Source organism: Rattus norvegicus, chromosome 6 (assembly GCF_036323735.1).
Source record: "Rattus norvegicus strain BN/NHsdMcwi chromosome 6, GRCr8, whole genome shotgun sequence".
NCBI classification, from domain to species: domain Eukaryota; kingdom Metazoa; phylum Chordata; class Mammalia; order Rodentia; family Muridae; genus Rattus; species Rattus norvegicus.
Genome location: NC_086024.1, coordinates 19,892,157 through 19,908,861, shown reverse-complemented (window position 1 = coordinate 19,908,861; position 16,705 = coordinate 19,892,157). Strand labels below are relative to the sequence as shown.

General features: G+C 45.1%; 1 long non-coding RNA gene across 1 annotated transcript; it reads right to left on the bottom strand.

The window, feature by feature from the left end:
- Positions 1 to 4,238: 4,238 nt before the first annotated feature.
- LOC134479322 (uncharacterized) lies at positions 4,239 to 8,998 on the bottom strand. Its single transcript, XR_010052486.1, has 2 exons — positions 8,783 to 8,998; positions 4,239 to 5,173 (listed from the first exon to the last, which is right to left on the bottom strand). It is a non-coding gene; the product is annotated as an uncharacterized LOC134479322 (long non-coding RNA).
- Between the last annotated feature and the right edge of the window lie 7,707 nt (positions 8,999 to 16,705).

The window sequence follows — 16,705 nt, the reverse complement described above, 5'->3', positions numbered from 1 at the left end:
TAGTTTCTTTCATTTGTCAGAGTTCCTTGGTTGCGGTCAATGAATTTCTTCTGGTTGCTTTAAGGAAAAAAGAATTTATTAGGGGATGAGGAGGTTGGGGAGTCATTGCTGAGGCTGTGTAAGCAGAGTCTAGGGCAGCCTTGGGGTATAACCTCCGTGTGCTTCCACACTCACAGATGGGTGGGGCTACAGCATCTGCCGTGATCGGGAACCCGACACAACCACTGGATCTAGTCTACGCTAAAAACTACACACGACTCCTGTGCCATCTCTTCCCCATTTACCTCAGGTCTGAATCAGCCCAATGTGGATGCATTTTGGTGGAATTTCGATCAAACGCAGGCATCTATGCACAAAAGCTGACAAATACAGCTTTTCATTTTGTCTTTTTTTTCTCTTACAGTATTGGGGATCAAAGTCAGGGCATCACACTTGCTAGATAAGGGTTCTGCCACTGCGCTGCACCCTGGTCTAAATATAGTTTAAAAAAGTGTTCAAAGGGCAGGATCAACAGAATGGGAAATCGTCAAAATATTAAAAAGATGTTTAATATATTCTTAGAGATCTAGGGAAGGGGCTGGAGAATAGAGGTGAACAGAAGAAAATATTTCTTAGGTTGAATGATAGGCTCCAAAACATTATTTTATAATGAATATATATATATATATATATGGAAAGATAACCAGTAGGTGTTTTAACCATGCCTCTGTCCATAAATATCTACAGTAACACAATTAGTGACAAGATATAGTCAGAGGAAACCATGGAGCAATTTTGTCATTACGCAAATCGTAGTCTATACAAACCTAGATGGTATATAGTTCAACCAGCTGGTGTGGCCTCTGGGTGTAATGAAGAGATTCACCAAGAGACTGACTGGCTCAGTTGACCAAATGTCTACTGTGCAAGCATGAGGACCTGAGTTTGAATCCTCGGCATCCATGCAAGAGACAGGCATGGAGGCCCGTGTCTATAACTTCAGTGCTAGTGGGCGGTGGAGACAGGAGGATTCTTTGGAATTCTAGGCTAACTGAGAATAGGCTGACTGAATCCATCAACTCCAGGTTCAGTGAGGAAGATGCCTAAGCTTGAGGTCTGGGTGTCTTACTCATGAATATGCACCAAAATATTCTCTCTGCCTCTCTCTGTCTCCATATGTCTGTCTGTCTGTCTCTGTCTCTGTCTGTCTGTCTCTGTCTCTCTCTCAGAGATGCAATAAATATCACCTATATGAAGCTGTTGCTAGCATTCGTAGTGAGCGCGCGCGCGTGTGTGTGTGTGTGTGTGTGTGTGTGTGTGTGTGTATTTTGTGGTACTGATGGTCATGCCCAATGCATGTAGGCAAATTCTCTACTACTGAGTTATAGCCTTAGCCGTACAAACTGTCTCTATACATGGGAGTATATTCTAAGATAACAATGAAAACTGTGGTATAGAAAACACAACTCAGGAGCATAGCTTTCTGTCATCCTTATCAAGGATCATGTACTGTATGTACACACATGGCTGTATGTGCAGGGGTTTGTGACTGGCAACACCGCAGGTTCATTTAGAGCGGCATCGCCACAATCATTTGGGAAGGGTATTGTGTCAGCATGATACCATGGCTATGAACTCAGTTAGGTGAAAAGAATAAGTGTCTGTTGTTGGCTATTGTTCATGGCTGCGTCTCTGTACCTGTTTGTCTGTCAATCTCACCTTGTTGTCTGTTCGTCTGTCTGATGTGTCTATGTGTGTATGTATGTATGTATGTATGTATGTATCTTCCTATCATCCATCAATCTATTGACATACTGTATGAAATTGGCTTATGCAAATTATGGAGACTACGATCTTTAAAGATCTGCGGTTGGCAAGTTGGAGATTTACCTGAGTCTGGGAGCAATCAAAGAGCAGCGTTCAGCTTGAAGATAATTTGGGTATTAAGGAAGATTTTTTTTTGCCAAGCAGGTTGGTAATCCTAAAACTTTGGGAACTGAGGTAAAAAAAACCAGGAGTTCAAGGCCAGCCTATTATTTCCATTTCCTTCGTGATTTAGATAGAGCTCATCCCTACTAAACAGGGTGCATGATGGTCTAACAACCAAAACGTTACTCTCATCCAGAAATACCCTCAATCAACAGACTCAGAATAATGTTTAACCAAGTGTCTGGGTACCTTGGGGGTCCAATCAAGTTGACATATAAATGCAACCATAGCAATACGTTACTTTCTTTTATATGCTGCAATGCGTTTTAGTACAAGGTATAAAATGAGTTTTCAATAATTGCAAACGACAGATGTCCGTGACAAACTGTAATTCCTTTCCTCTGTTATTGACTCAGTTCAAGAACAATGCCTTGGGAAGAAATCGTTGTGTCAGTTGCTCCTAGACATAGGTATGGACTAAAGGAGGTGGGTTAATAATGAGTTTAGGGAGCAAGATAACTTAGGATAGGCCCAGAGCGGTCAGAATTACTATTTAGGAATGCAGAAGGAATGAATAGGAGGTTGGGGGCTTTAAGAGAACCTTTTACTAGTTCACATTTCTGTTGAAATTCTCCAATTCCCTTTATGCTCTTCCTTTATACTTGCTCCATTTAGGGATTATTAGGGCTTTCACGGGCCTTGTGTATCATTTTCATTAAAAAAAAAAAGTATCTACCGCTATGCTCGATATCAAATATAAGAGACCTGGTGGGACTCTGACTTAATGCCTGCTCCCGTCTCTCGTTCTCTGAGCGTTTGTTCGCACAGCTGAAGTCACGAGGTGGGCCCCGCGCGCTGCTGCTCAGTTCTGGGTTGGACTGTCCAATGAGCAGCGTTTATAAGAGGGAACTTACTTCAAGCCCGGAGCTTATGAATAATGCATGACTCTGACTCATCCAAAGCAGTGGTAAACAGAACCCAAGCAGTCGGCCACCCCCTCGGCAAAGCGCAGACAGTGGTCCCAGCCCTTAGCAACTGTGAACGGCAATATTTGAAGGTAGCGGCGGAAATCAGCGGTGCTAGCTATCTTTAGCACCGTCCATATGTTTACCGGCACACTGTTAAGCCAGGAGAATGAGCACAAGCAAAGAGAAAAAAGAATGCGCCATCACTTGCTTCACTTTCTGTTGCCCTAACGCATTGCCACAGGCTGAGCCATTTATAAAGAATAAAGGTTTATTTGGCAGTTCTGAAGGTTAAGAAGTTCAAGGCTGAGCAGCTGATACCCTGGGAGGTACTTCTTCATGTAAGCCTCGTCTACTGATTTCCTAGGTGGCGTGGGAGATCCCTTCAGAGGCACAACATCGAGCTTAGGTCTTTTCTTCTCTCTTTAAAAAAAAAAAACATCTTCTTTGGATTAGGGCTGCCTTCCTCCTTCTGCCCTCAGTTAATCTCAATTACCCCCCCAGATCTTAATTACGCCTTCAAATATTATAGTCAGATTTAATTTTCTTTTTTAAAAAATTACTTCCCAGTGGCAATTAAACTTCAGCGAGTTGAGGTAGGGATTATTAAAACCATGATGTTAGGTATCTTGAGTCGGTGGCCATGGGAGGTGTCAGTTATGGGAGGTATGAGTTGTGGGGGGTGCCGCCCAGTTATGGAAGGTTTCACCCAGTTATCGTAGGTATCATACAGTTGTCTTTTTTCTCATCACACACAGGGGCTTCTTCCCTGAACCTCTTCCAGTTAACTATTAGAAGTGTTATGTGGCAATTTCCTTAAAACAGAACCATTTAATCATGGAGGGAAGCTCGTTAGGATTCAGACAGTTCCAAAGGGAGGCTGAGATGTTTCTACTTCCAAGGGATCTGACACCCTCTTCTGGCCTCCACATGCACAGGTGGTGCACAGACATGCGTGAATGAAAGACACTTAGACCCATTTAAAGAAATTAGAGAGAGAGGATCTTAGTTTCGGCTTCATCAAAAATATCCATTTACGTATTGGGTTAACTCTCACTACCCCTCGGTGTCTTTTCTAGGTGAAGTGTGACCCAGGATAGGAACCCTTATGTCCTCTTGCCCTACTCTGGATGGACCTGACATGTGAGCTTCTGGCCCATACCATTTCCCAGGAGGCATGGGGAATCGCTTGGAAGACAAACTATTAAATGTAAGTCTCTTTGTTCTCTTTCTATAAAGCTACAGTTTTGGATCAGGGCTGCAAACTCCTGTCCTCAATTACCTTCCAAAGAGGACGCCTGCTTCTGCCTCCATGTGGGGATTGACCTTTTGGGTTGTATCCCTGATCACAGATGACCATAGACACCTCATCCCATGAGATTTTAATGAATCCAGGTACCAATTATATTATCTTCTAAAAATGCACGGGCATGCACACACATATACACATGCACACACATGTACACATGCACACACATGCATACACACACATGCGTGTGTTTGTGTGCACATGGACACACATGGATACTTGGCACCTAGCAGAGGGCTTCTGACATCTTTCTCTATCACTCTTTGGCCACAAGACGGCACAATGAAAACGTACCGCCGAAAACGTGGGAGGCTATTTAAGGGAAGATGGATTCTCTCAAGTGGACTCCATCTTCTGCTAGTTTGCACATGGCCCTGCTGAACACGACTTGGAAGCAGTGAGAGAGGCAACAGACGCAGACGAGAAACAGCGTCTCTGGGCGAGGATGAGAATAAACCACCCCACTCTGTACATGCCAATTCCATGCAGAGCCACGCATGCCCACAGCCTGTTAAGGGAGTTCCCGGCCTCGCTACCAGACTTCGTCATGGAGCACGTGGGCCTCCTTCTTTCAGGTTCAGTGGTCTTGGCCCAGCTACAAGAATAACTTGTACATGAATTAGCAAATGAAACAGCTGGAAAGCTATTGGATGAGGACCAGGGGAGTGGGAACCTCTCTGAGCCTTTCTATGTGTCTAGGTCTCAGGGAGTCGTTCTGGTTAATCTCGGCAAGTTGCGCGCGTGGGTCTGAAGCCAACTTCTGGGAGCTTGGAAGCACCTGTGGGTAAATTTTGCCTTGGGTCTGTCACGGGCGACAAGTCCTCTGAACGGTCTAAAACTGCTCGTAACCTCAATGCTGTGGTCCGTAGGGGCAGGATCTCTACGTTAACGTGTTGTCAGAGAGAAGAATGAAGAAGCAGTAGAGTCGCAGGTCCAGCGAGAGCTGTGATTTGATCAAGGTTGGCCTGAAGATTCTGGTTGAAGTGAAAACCTTCCAGGAGAAAATTAAAAATGTGCACCATTAGCATCCCCCTCATCAAATTTAATTCAGTAAACGATTTTCACTAAAAGTGGAAATGAGAGCTTCTATGCACTCAGAGTTTGTATGTTGGCAATATATGATTTTACACAATGTGTTGCAAGAGGGTCCTATTTTGCCAAGTTAATGAAGTAATAGATTGGGGTGGGGGTGGGGTAGGAATCGGTATTTGAGAGACAGTGATCGCTCTTTCTATGTAGCAAGTTTCTTGGGCCCTGAATTTTGCTGTGTCCTTTTAAACTGGTTTAGCTCACTGACTGGTGGAACAAAACAACCCTTTGATTATTCTGAAAACCATTAGCTAACCACATTCTTTCTTTTGCCTCTCCAGAGCCTGGCTCGTGGATATGCCATCTCGGTACCTTCCTTCCTTACTACCCATCCCTTGAGTTTATCTCTCCATTCCTTGTAATTCAGAGATGCTCTCTTGCCTTGAAGCAATGCAGTGACTTCCCTGACACCAGTGGGGACTCCTGTTCCGGAACCTAGGGAATACAAACTAGGTCAAGCCTGCTCTCTGCCTATAGCTATTTTTTATTGTTTTTATATTTTAAAGTTATGTTTATTCATTTATTTTTAGTGAGTGCCTGTGTACATGTGTGTGTGCATGTATGTGCATATGTGCATGTGTGTGCATGTGTGTATGTGTTTGTGTGTGCCTGTGTGTGCCTCTGTGTGTGTGTGTGCATGTAAGGATTTCTACCTTAGAAATCCAGAACATCCCTGACTTTGACTATTGTGATTGTGGTGCCCTGACAAAGGGATTCCCACCCTCCAGAACTGACCATGTAGTTCCATACTTTGTGATTTACCTGGTCTGGGTCATTATATTACAACGGCACAGCATGGACCAAGATACTGACCAACCGTCCTCTGTATTCGGTACTGTCTTGGTTTTAAAGCTAAAATCCTGCACCTCAGGAAACCCTCTAGCTGTGGACCAACTCAGACAGGTGGTCCACACAATTCTAAGGCAAGTGTTGTCAATAACGGACCTCTGGCTTCCTGGGTCCCCGGTGACTTTTGCTTACACATTATTTTTTCCCTTACAGGTGAAAGTGTGACTGTGTGAAGAGGACGCTAAATTGGATTTGGATGGCAGGTGCTGGTCTGTAAGACCACCAGAGAGGCAGGGGTTGACCAGCAGGCCGCCGGGATTCATTGTCCTCCTCTGAACAGCACAGAGGTTGGGCTTCCTGTACTTTGGCATAGGATCCAACTTTTACAGCAGTGGTACTTATGGAGGAATGCGATAGACCAACTCACACTAAAATTAGTTTTCCTACATGAGAGTGAGTAGGTTAATAGGTCTGATTGACTTTTGCAGACGATGCTAACATCTGGGCCAGACACATCTGTTGTATTCCTTCATCCTCGAAGTTTTCCATGCCTATACTCTCTTTCCTTTCATTTATAGATTAGGTTTTGTGTCTGTAAAGTTTGACTTGTACAAACTCACGTAGAAAACTGTAGACCAAAGATCGGGGAGACAAGGGAGATGGTTTAGCCAATGGAGTGTGTATTGTGCAAGTCTTTGGAGACCTGAGTTCCGATCCCAAACACCCACATGAAGCAACTGTGTGTGCAGTTCACATATGTAATCCCGGTAACGGTCTGTGTGTGGACATTTGACTGAGACAAGAGGATCCAAGGGGTTTGCCGATTGGTCAAGCTGTGTTCATGAGTTTCATGTTCAGTGAGAAATTGTCTTAAAAGGCAAAGTGAAATGTGATTTTGGAAGATACCCGATGTCAACTTCTGGCTTACACAAGCATGTGCACACACATGTAAAACACACATACACAAAAAACCACACACACACACACACACACATTATCAGAACTTCCGAGGTCAAACTTAAACTGTTGGTCTTAATGGCTAGAGACACTGGCAGCCAAAATGAGGAGGGCATTTCTCTCTGCACCAAAGGGCAAGATATGGGAAATAGTGGCTATTGGAATGGTAAGCGTGTGTTTCACGCTGATAAATATGGTCCCAAGTTTAAGAAATGTTTCTAGCTCATAGCAAGTCCTTGTTTGAGACACTTGCTGAAAGGGTGGTGGGACCTGATTGAGAGTTAGAGCCTCCCCCATTGCCATGGTTTGGCTGCTGTTCCCTAAAGGGCTATATGAAAAGGCCTGGTTCCCACAGTGACAGTTTGACTTTTAAGAGGTGGTGTCTGAAGGAGGTCCTTAGGTCACTGGGAACACATCCTTAAAAGGGATCATGAGAGTATCCCTCATTCCTTTCCTGGCTGAAGACATGAAAGTTGCTCTAATACAGACCCTGTCACAGTGTTCTAGCAAGGGCTAGTGGCTCAAATGAGTGAGGAGGCCAGGTCTTGAACTTGAGGCTCCGAGCTGCAAGCTACATAGCCCCTTTCTCCCAATAAGCTGACCGCCTCGGGATTTCACTGTAGGAGCACGACAGTGACTAATATTCCAGTCCTTACTCTTCCCTTTCTCATTGTTTGGTGAGTATAGAACAATCTTTCTGCTCACTACAGGACTTGTAGTATACTTTAGGCATTGTTAGAAGGTGTGGAGGGTTACTACTAACTAACTACTACTAACTAACTACTACTAACTAACTGCTGGTCCTGCCACTTCCTGAAAAAAAACATTTCATCTAGATTCTCAAAGCCTGTGGAAGGGAAGGGTGTGAAAGGATCCCTACTGGGTACATTTCTTCTCCATTAGAAAGGGTGATTTGAAATACAGAAGCACAAGGCATCCGGGAATAGCAATGTATTCAGATAGTCTCGATAGTCTCGATAGTCTTGGCACTTGGGAGGCTAAGGTACAAAGATCGTAAATTCAAGGCCACCCTGAGCTACATAGTGTATTCCATCCAGACCAGCCTGAAATTTATAATGAGCCCAAACAGACGTGCTCTCTCTGCTTGCTGTGCACAGACTTCTTTTTAACTTTTCTTCCTGACTCCTTATGAAAATAGTGCTATTTCATGGTCTGTGTATGTGTTGGCAGGGAGGAGAAATTAAATGCTGTTGGTCTTTAAGCCCAAACTAATTAACAGCATTTGTTTTATTGTGACCGCCTAAGTGAAAGTATGCAAAAGTAAATTTGTATTCTGGGAATGTGAAAGTGGTCTGCAGTGTTAAAGAGAATTACCAGTTCTTGGGAACTCACCATGTATTTACTCTAAATTCTCCCGAGAGTGGTGAACGGGAACAAGGGCCTGCAGCTATGGCCGACAGAGCCATCAGCCAGGAGCTCTGGCATTCTGAAACCGGGCCCTGACCCAGCTCAACTCTGGCAACAGGAGACAGGGCTCCTGCCTGCTGTGTCAAGGTGGGTGAAACTCACTGACCTGGCATTTAAACTACTTCACTCTCGGGTTCCACCCCCCTCGGCTCAGTGGCTGTCTCAACTTCTCTGGTTACAGTCAGTGTCTTTTCCCTGGATTTCTTTGCCGTTTTGCTTATTTTTAAGTCAGCACACTCATGGTGGCAAAATGTAATCGTATTAACACAGCCGCACCCTTCATTAGATTATGTCTTGTTTAGCCTTGTCCCCCAGGAAATAATGAATAGATTCTTACTGGATAACTGCATGATAGCTGTTCTATCCGTTACTACTTATTATGCTCTTACTATGTACAAAACACCACACGTGTGCGTTGCAGATGTGTGTGTGGTAAAAGCGAGAGCCGGATCCGCTCGCTCGAGCTGCTACTCTGCCATGCGGTCCGCAAGCCGCCCTCTCCCGGCTGTCTCCCTTTCAGCCATCCTCTCTGTTACCACGCCTGCGCGCGCGCACGCACGCACGCACGCACGCACGCACGCACGCACACCTCACATACATCTCATTCTCCGGGCCCTTCGAGTTCTCACTCCGCGGGCAACAGAACCAGATCCGCACAGTCCAACTGCCTCTCAGCCATTTCTTTCACATACTGTCCACTTTAGCCCGGTAAAATCAAAGTCCCAGAAACTTGTAATTTAGCAATTAGATTTATATGCTAAATTCTCAATCCACAATTCATCCACCCAAAAAAATTCACTGCCAATTGATAAAGATATAAACCTCCCGCCTAGACAAGATAAAAATCGATCTGGTTCTCCTAAATCTGGACCATCCCCTCTGTAGACTCCATCTTGATCCCCCTCCTTCCCACCTTACAAAAACTTTGTCCCTGCCTCACTCTCTACTGTCCTTGACATCAACCTACAGATGTATATGGGCATAGAAATATAATAGGGTCAAGTCCTCAGGAAACGCATAAAATGAAGGGCCTGACCCATATGCCTATGAGTGACTATGGCAGTTCGGAGGAGAGCCATTCGGATTGGGACTGAGTGGGAGGAGCCTGCATAGGTGGAATATGAAAGGATTTGGACAGAGTGTTGGAGAATCTAGGCTGAGGAAAAGTACTATTAGTGTGTCGCAATTTCCCTAGAACAAAAGGGCCTGAGAGTTATGGTCTTACCATAGCTAGGGAGATTGCCTACTATTTAAAAATCCAAAATAAATCCCATTAATACCAATAAGTACTTTTCCCAAGGTGCCTGTGTTTGCATCCTCTAAGCAGGTGGGGCGATCAATCGTCTCCAAATTGCCCAAGCATGTGAAACAGGGGGCTCGCACACCTCTAACAGCAGCAAATGCTTGTTGCAAATGAACTAGTTACAGTTTACTTTGTATCATTTCTGCTGGGGCTACACAGTAGATAGCAATGTCGGTAGGCATCAGCCTTGACTGAACAAACAGGAAAATACTCTGAAGTGGAAACTTGTAGTTTCTCTGGGAAGTTAGTTACGTCAAATGGCATTTGGCTGGGGCACACAGGTTGAAAGGGCGTCTTGCTAAAGCAGACAGGTGAAAGGCTGCTGTCCTGAAGCAGACGCAGGGGAAAGGATGTTTGGCTGTAGCAGACACGTGAAAGGACACTTGATGAACAGGTATAAATATGATCCCACAGACAGTGAGGAATGAGCACTGAGCCTTGGTTTGGTTTCCTCCACCTCTGTTCTTCCTAGCGACAGGTATGTGTTGGTTCACCTTATATACTGTTGTTGAGCTCAACTTGTGGTAACTCTGCCATTGAGAGAAACTCAACTAAGAACTGCTTGTGAGGTTCCTGAAGGAGCTTGCTGCTCCTGCAGCTTCGCCTTAGGCCGGTTGACAAGCCTGGTGGTTTCTTTACGATTAAACTATGGCTGCCTGGTGTCTGCTTGCTGAAAGGACTGGACTGTAGCTGCTGGTTCGTGCCTGGTGTCTGCCTGCCTAGGGGACTGGTCTGCAGCTGCTGAATCTTATTTGGTGTTTGCTATGGGACTTAACTGCTGCCAAGGAAGATCAGGCTCACCCCCAAAGGACTATCGCTAAACAGGTCCACCTCCCCCATGCCCTAATAACTTTGCTCTTGCTCTACCTCTGCTAGGTGTTGACCTAGAGGAGAGGTTGAACCCTTATTAAAAGTAGGTTGCAAAAAAATTTATGCCTACAATACTCCAAAGCAGAAACCATTTCTAGCTGGATATTGTGTTATAGGCATGTCATCTGAACCATTCAGAAGATGAGGCAGGAGGATTATAAGTTTAATTGCAACACAGTTTTAATGGGCTAGGCTTCAGTTTGGGGCTTTTAACACGAGGTCAGAAAACACAAAATTTTTAAATAATTTATACAGTTGTATTTTTTAAATAAAAAGAAACAAATACAAATTTATTAGTCTCTTATTTCTTTAAGAAATAAGCAATAAGCAAATATAAATATTGTTAATGAACCAACAAGGGAATGTTGGTTCCCAATGAATTACAGAAACCATGGAGAGTACCAGACCCTGTATATGTGATGTCATCCTCTGACATTCCTTTGAGAAGATGCAATTTTAAAGTAGGCACAGCAAAAGTTTAACAACAAAACGGCAATAAATTAGAACAGCGGCAATAATATACTACAATTAAAGTTATCGATTACAGTATCTCAAAATACTTTATGTACAGTCTTCAGTATAAGATAAATACACTGACAAAAGCAACTTAAGGAAGGAAGACTTTATTTCAGCTCACAGTTCAGGTGTACAGTTCATTGTGCTAGCAAAATCATGGCAGAAAGAGCCTGCACAGCTGGTCACACTGCCTACAGTAAGGGAGCACAGATGGTCACACTGTGTCTACAGTAAGGGAGCATGGCTGGTCACACTGTGCCTACAGTAAGGGAGCACCGATGGTCACACTGTGCCTACAGTAAGGGAGCACCGATGGTCACACTGTGCCTACAGTAAGGGAGCACTGATGGTCACACTGTGGCTACAGTAAGGGAGCACTGATGGTCACACTGTGCCTACAGTAAGGGAGCACAGATGGTCACACTGTGCCTACAGTAAGGGAGCACAGATGGTCACACTGTGCCTACAGTAAGGGAGCACAGATGGTCACACTGTGCCTACAGTAAGGGAGTACAGATGGTCACACTGTGCCTACAGTAAGGGAGCACGGCTGGTCACACTGTGCCTACAGTAAGGGAGCACAGATGGTCACACTGTGCCTACAGTAAGGGAGCACGGCTGGTCACACTGTGCCTACAGTAAGGGAGCACAGATGGTCACACTGTGCCTACAGTAAGGGAGCACAGATGGTCACACTGTGCCTACAGTAAGGGAGCACAGATGGTCACACTGTGCCTACAGTAAGGGAGCACAGATGGTCACACTGTGCCTACAGTAAGGGAGCACGGCTGGTCACACTGTGCCTACAGTAAGGAACAGAGGAGAATGAATGACGATGCTCATCCCTCCTCTTTATTCTACTTTTATTCTATATTTATTTATGAGATGGTGCTGCCCATGTTAGGGTGGGTTAAGCTCAGTGTCTTAGTTATGGTTTCATTGCTGTGAAGAAACACCATGACTAAGGCAACTCTTATAAAGGAAAAAGAATTAATTGCGGCTGGCTTACAGTATCAGAGGTTCAGTCCTTTATCATCACGGCGGGAAGCATGCCGGCATGTAGGCAGACACAGTGCCGGAGAAGTCGCTGAGAGGTCTACATCTCGATCCATAGGCAGCAGAAGAGTCTGTCTTCTGCACTGGGCACAGCTTGAGCTATAAAGCCCCCTCCACAGTGACACACTTCCTCCAACATGGCCACACCTACTCCAATAAGGCCACACCTCCCAATAGTGCCACTCCCTATATACCAAGCGCTCAAACAGCACATGAGTCTATAAGGGCCATACCTATCCACAACACCACACTAGATTAATTTAATCAAGAAGATCCCACAGAGACCCGAATGAGGTTCCCTTCCTAGGTGATTCTGGATTTTCTCAAGTTGACAGTCACTATAAACCATCACATAAGAACAAAGTTTTACTCAGTGACTGGATTTGGGTAACGGAAACCATGGGAAGTGAGGCTGAAGATCCAGTGTTGATTGCATTTGGTCCATTTTAAGCTTCAGGATGAAAGGTTTTGGATTTGTTAGGCTCGTGGGACAGCGATGATCAATTTGCAGATCAAAATTGCAGTATGCATTCCGAACTTTCAAACCTCAGCTCACAAATCCACCATCACCTGTAGTATTTATGCCTTCCCTGGAGGTGTTTTTCACAGCATGGATCCTGTTAATAGCAGTATTGTGAAAGCCCTGTTGCTACATTGAGTGCGGTCACTTTCGACTAATCTCTGTTCATTCAAGGTTTTGCAGATGGCTGAAGAAACATTGCCGGTCAACAATAGCACACACAGCCCTTCTCACTGATTTTGCAGGTTAACATAATTTTCTAGTTTTTCCTAACCCAGTAGAGCAAGTAGAGCGTGACAAACGGCGGTCTCTTTGTACAGGGAGAAGGAAAAAAATCAGGAACAAGAACTGGATTGTTCACACTCACAGCTGGCCGATACTGTGGGAAGAACGCCAAATTCTCACCTTCTGACTTCTTGTCCGTTCCTGCAGTGTGTCAGTCAGGCTTCTGTCCTTCTGACCGGATATCTGAGACAAGCACACTTTTTGGAAAGAGGAAAAAATTATTCCGTTTGTGGATTCAGAGGGCTGAGTCCACGGTTGCTTGGCCCCATTGGTTGACTTGGGACAGTGGTCAGACAGAATGATATACGTGAGGTGCGTGGTGGAGGAAGACTGCTCACCCCACAGTATAGGGAGGGGAGGGAAGAAGATAAAGAGGATAGACTCTTCAAGGACAGACCTCCGATGACCCATTTTATCTAACTGGACCTGTCGTTCTGAAGTTTGCATAGGGACATTTCTTTACCATGCAAACCTTGGGGAGACGAAGATCCAAATGATAACGTACATTATTGTGCTCCTGAATGAATGGAGAGGAGAGGAGCAAGTAAATGCGATTTCAGAGTAAATCCATAAAAGGAAGGAGACTACTCTCAAGGTAGATAAAACCGACTCAGAAAGCCTTTGCCCCACGCCTAGCAAGATGCCCGCTAGAGTACGTCTATCTGATGCTCAGATAATGAACAATAGGCCTGCTAGAATTAGGATTTAAAAATATCCAAGTAATTAATTAGAAACCAAAAGCCTTCAGGGGCCCATCTCTTTTCTCTCTGCCTTCATTCCTTGGGGACTCTGTGGTCCTCATCGGACTCAGCCTTCCTCCCTCATCCCATCCCTTTACCTCAGCAGCCAACACCCAGAGGCATTCTAAACCTGGAAACACAGTTGGCCGCAGCAGGCAGGCAGTTTCTACTGCCCATGTAGTCCTCCATTCCAACTCCCCAGCCTTATCCCCAGCCCTCTAGCAGACCACCAGCTGGGGCTCTCCTTCCTCCCTTCCCCCATTCTCAGGAGACTGTGAAGGCTTTGTTTCCTTGGCTTCCTCCATCCCCTCTGGTGCTCTCTCTCTCTCTCTCTCTCTCTCTCTCTCTCTCTCACACACACACACACACACACACACACACACACACACACACACACACACACACGGCCTCTTCTTCCACAGGGTTCCCTGAGCCCTGAGGGGAGGGACATTCTGCTTAAAGTTGAGCGCTCCTGGGTGTCTCACCCTGTCTGGCTGTGGGTCTCTGTATTTGCTCCCATCGGCTTCAGGAGGAAACTTCTCTGACGATGGCTGAGAAGACACTGATCGGTGAGCAGAGCAGAATGTCATCAAGAGTCATTTTATTGCTACTTTAAAAAAAAAGTAGAACAGTAGTATTTGGTTTTAGCCCAGGTCTCTGGCCTGTCAAGCCAAAGGGTCTCAGTCACCCAAGCAGTGTCAGATACGGGTGCCATCTCATGGGGTGGACCTTTAGCCAAGTCAGACGTTGGTTGGTTACTCCCACAACCAACCATTAGTGCCATCACCACCCTAGCATATCTTGCAGACTGGCTCCACCATAGACCAAAGGGTTTGTAGCTGGACTGGTGTTTCTGTTCCTCCACTGATAGTGTGCAGAATCCCTTCCTGTACCAAAGTCAGATCCTACTGCACAGAGGAGCAAAGGCTCTGTGGAGGCATCTCTGTGTAGGGGTTGCATCCAGCAATGGGGCCTTATCGTGAGGTTGTGGAGATCCGCCTAAGGTCTTGGCATGGGCATTTGGGAGGTTCCCATTAAACCACTTTGGCCAATAGCTATAACCTGTTCCTGGTATCGGAACCTTCATTCAGTGACAAGAGATGTCCAGTCAGGGCTCTGTGTCTCCCATTACTGACTTCACTTACATTGTCTTCATAAATGTATACATTTTAAGAAGCTTCTACTATATTAGGTTTCTATATTATCACCCAATATGGTCCTTAATTTTGGCTGTTTCTCCCCCTATCCCCACCCTCATCCCTCTTTTTCATCACCTTCTCCACTTGCAACTTCTGTTCCAGCACCCCATCCATCCATCCATCCATCCATCCATCCATCCATAACTAACTTTCTATTGACCTTCCTTAGAGAGACCTATTTTCTCCCCAAGTCCCTTACTCTATACCTAACCTCTGTGGTTCTATTTTTTTGTAGCTTGAATTAACTGCTAATATCTACATATAAATGAACACATACATATCAGATTTGTTGTTCTTGGTCTGGGTTACTTCACTCAGCATGATTTTTTTCTAGTTCTATTCACTTATATTTACTTAACTGCATTAATTCAGAATTTCGAGTATGCAGAAATGTGTTTTGATCAAATTTAAATTCCCTTCAATTCCCTCCCTTGAAAATTTTTCTTCTATACTCCCCCTACAACATTCCCTTCCAAATTTCGTGCTCTCTCTCTCTCTCTCTCTCTCTCTCTCTCTCTCTCTCTCTCTGACTTAGTGTTGCCTGTGTAACACATTAGCATAAGATCATGCCTTTTAGGGACGGCATCTCTGAAGGAAACTTACTCTCTCCCCACAGCAGCCGTCAGATGCTAATAGGCAGGACTTCATGAGACCCTTTCCTGCTGATACTGGGATTTGGGGCTGGCTAGACCTTGTACAGATGTTGTGCATGCTGTGAACCACTGTAGGTTAATGTGCACAATGACTGTCATTTAAGGTCTCACTGCAGGTGTCATCCACTACATTCGGCTCGTATAATCTTTCTGCTCCCTCTACTGCAATGATCCCTGGACTTCTCAATGGACCGGAAGCATATTCACTTGGCTAGGCAGCTGGTCAATGAGCTGTCCATAGGGATTATCCTGTCTTGGTTTCCACAGTGTTGAGGTTACACCCACTTGTGGCCAAGCCATTTAGCTGAGTCACCCCCTCAGCAGCTCCGGCCCTCCTTGATAATTTCTTTCTATGACATTTTCTTCTCACGAGAGCCATGTTACTCTTGGCCATTCTTGAACCTCTGGCTGCAATAACCCTCCTGCTTTAGCCCATCAAATAGTCTAAATTTTCTAGAACTTGCCCCAGTAGAATAGGAATTTGTTTGGACCTCTAGCAGGTGTTTTAAAAGACTCACTGCTTCTGAGGAGGCAAAGAAAGCCTTCTTTAGACCAGAGCTGTGTAGAGGACCCTGTCAGTGAGGACTTTCTGTTCCACGAATTTCCATCGTTGTCTCCAGAATGTAGGTGAGAAGCCGTGGTACCATCCATCCTCCCGAGATCCCACTCTTCGCTCTCTCTACAGACCTGACTGTTCTCGTTGATTCTCAGAAGAAATGTGCAACAGCCCTTTGAAATAAAATGCTTTTCTGTTGAACCAGAAAATAATCACATCCTCCCATTTCTTCTTTAGGGTACAAAGTGATCTGACTTGATTTGTCAGAGAGCCAGGACTGCAGGCAAATAGACGCCAGAGAAATCAACCGATCTTTTAAACCAGCAGTAATTGTTCCTCTTGTCGGCTGGCTAAATGACTTGTGTCTGGAGGAGATGCTCAGAGTGAATCCGAATGCCTGAGGTGACAGAAACACAGAGTGCTCCAAAGGGGGCTGTAATGAGAGTGTTTCTTCACATCTCACCAGGCTTTGGTTTTACATTTTTCCCCTTTCCCTCTTACCGTTTCTCCAGGGGCTAATGCGTACATATAACACTGAAGATGAGCTGGTATAGGAACAAGG